Source organism: Merops nubicus, unplaced genomic scaffold (assembly GCF_000691845.1).
Source record: "Merops nubicus isolate BGI_N331 unplaced genomic scaffold, ASM69184v1 scaffold29078, whole genome shotgun sequence".
NCBI classification, from domain to species: domain Eukaryota; kingdom Metazoa; phylum Chordata; class Aves; order Coraciiformes; family Meropidae; genus Merops; species Merops nubicus.
In genome coordinates this window covers 3,405-5,929 of record NW_008628157.1, presented here as the reverse complement: position 1 = coordinate 5,929, position 2,525 = coordinate 3,405, and the positions used below count along the sequence as shown (strand labels likewise).

The 2,525-nt window shown below is 49.5% G+C and overlaps 1 protein-coding gene across 1 annotated transcript in view; it reads right to left on the bottom strand.

The window, feature by feature from the left end:
* The window catches only part of VAMP4 (vesicle-associated membrane protein 4), an 11,318-nt gene that overhangs the window by 5,523 nt on the left and 3,270 nt on the right, over positions 1–2,525 (bottom strand). The gene's annotated exons all lie outside the window — the stretch shown is intronic.

Below are 2,525 nucleotides of genomic sequence, written 5' to 3'. Positions count from 1 at the left end.
GTCCCCCCCCCGGCTGTTTACAGCCAGCCAGACACACTTTCATTTTCCACCCCAGCGATATTAATAGTGCTGTGTATTTTGGTGCAAATCACATCCAAACAGCCCTCGTTGTGGCAGTAACCCAGGGAAGAGGGAACAGGATGGAGAGCCAAGCCAGATGGACAGTGCAAAGGCAGGAGGCCAGGGCAGCGCTCCCCGAGGCACAGCTCTCTGCTGAGAGGCTGCCCAGTAGATAGCTCTGCTGTATTCAACCACAGGGTATCAGTGCTGAACCCCACCACAAATCCCTGGTCTTAAGTTGCTGTGGGGAGGTGGAGAGGAACAGCAGCCTGTGCCTTCCTGAAGCCCTTCAGTCCTTGAAAGGATTATACCCAACAATGATGCCTGACAACATGGTCTTTGGATCACCTTTAAATGAAAGCCTGGACTGTGGGTGGAGTCCACTGCACAACCAGCCATCTGCAATGAGCAGCCAGGCCATGGGAAGCTGCTGTCAGTTCTTGCCTTCAAACCATTCCTCAAACTCTCCCCCTCCTCAGGATGTAACCTGGGTCTTGCAGCCAGACAGAACCCCTGGGGCTGAGCACCGGGGCCAGAGATGCTGGCCACCCTCAGCAGTGCACAGGGACCACAAAATGGATCCTAGGGAACCACAGCAGTGTGCTCAGCCTCATCGCCAGCACAAGCAGGAACCCAAATCCAGCAGCACAGTCACCTGGAAGCAGAAACATCAGTGGTGAAGGAAGTCAAGCAGTACAGCAAAGGGGTCAATTTTACTTGTGTTTTTGAAAAGATGACCTGTGATGAGAAGCACCTATTTTAAGTAAAAGAAATCCAGGTGGAAGATGAACACGCAGCCTTCCCCCAAGAAGGCACAAGAACATGAGAGCTCAGGAAGCTCTCATGACACACATTCAGGACTTCTTACAAAGCCTGGAAGCAAAGACAGGGAAGAAAACTCAGCTCTCCCTTACCTGCTCTTTGTAACTTTGGGAAAAAGAAGAAAAGCCTGTTAAAAACCTGCCTTTCAGCTCCAGCCCACCTCAGGGATGGAGAGGTCTCAGAGGGAGCCTAAGGAACCCCACAAGGCCACTTAATTACCAGAGGAGAGTCCACCCCAACCAAGCATGTGCTGAGGCAGAGACTGAGCTTCCAGACATATCAGGACAAAACACAGCAGAGAGGAGACTGTCACAATTCCTCCCACCACTATCACTGGCTCCAACTCACCTCTCTCCCCTGTGAGATTTGCTGTGTTCTCCACAATCTCTTTCTGCAGCTGAGCCAGCCTAGAGGGTCTCTGATGCCAAACTCTCCACTCTGACCCAAGCCCCTTCGCTTCCTGGGACAGGTAGGAAAAATGTTTCCAGTCTTGTCCCTCACATTTGATACATTCCACATCTTTACTCCTATAATCCTATCACTTTTTCCTCTACCCAATCCTTCATCTGGTTTCCTTCTACACGTAGCTTCACACCTCATTCCTCCAGTCCTGCACATCTGTAGCTTTGCTTAGCTATGCCCCAGCTCTCCATATACTCACATTCCTCCTTAAAACATCTTTTCTTTACAGCATTTCAGCAGCAACCCACCCCTCCTTTTCATCCTCTGACAAAACCAGAGCAAACTGCATCATTATGAGACCAGACATCAACCCAACCAGCACATGGGCTGGTCTGATCAGAAACTTATTATTAAGTTCTATGACGTGAAGTGACAACTGCATACCACAAGTGCTTGTTAAACAAATCAACCAACACCAATGAGAGCAGAAAACTTACTATTTTATAACATATGCTCTAGATACTAGATAGACAAATCCACTTGCTACCCCAAAGGACACAGCCCACACCAGGCCTACTAGAGAGGCCATCTCTGGCAACAGGCAAGACTCACCTGTATTAGTCACATCACACCTACGAAAACACAAGCTTCTAGGTGAATTCTTCTTTATTTTTATTTCCCTTCCCAGCTGCAGTACTATCTTCTATCTGTGCCCCAGCTCTCTTGTGCCTGTCCAAGACAGTTGGAAGAGAAGAGCTCCTGGTTTTCCCTGCCATGCAGGGAAGGCTGAAGACAATATGTGATTCCTTTCTAGCAGGAGAGGATGAAGGGGTAGAGGTCACCACCTCTCCACTATTTTATGAGGACAGGACCTCACTCATAAAACCAAATCTCGACCTTCTTATGCACTCCAGATCAGGAAGATGTAAGGACCGATGCACCTCTACCAACAGCATCCTCACACTCTGGAGTGAGCAGAAACCCCCTGAAAACTGAGGGCACAGTGACCAACCTGCCGCCTCTTGTGTAACTCAAGTGAGCTTCACCCCTCGAGGTAACGTGGCAAGTGGGCACACAAGCAGGCACTGGCTAATGCTGACGTTGGCAATGAGTCACCTCAGAGCTGCATTGGCTTCTTCCCGTGTGAAAAAAATACCCCTAATGAAGAGCAACACTCAGGCTGCACACAAGACAGTCTGAATAATGGTCATCAGTCCTCACACAGACCTCGTTCTGGCTCC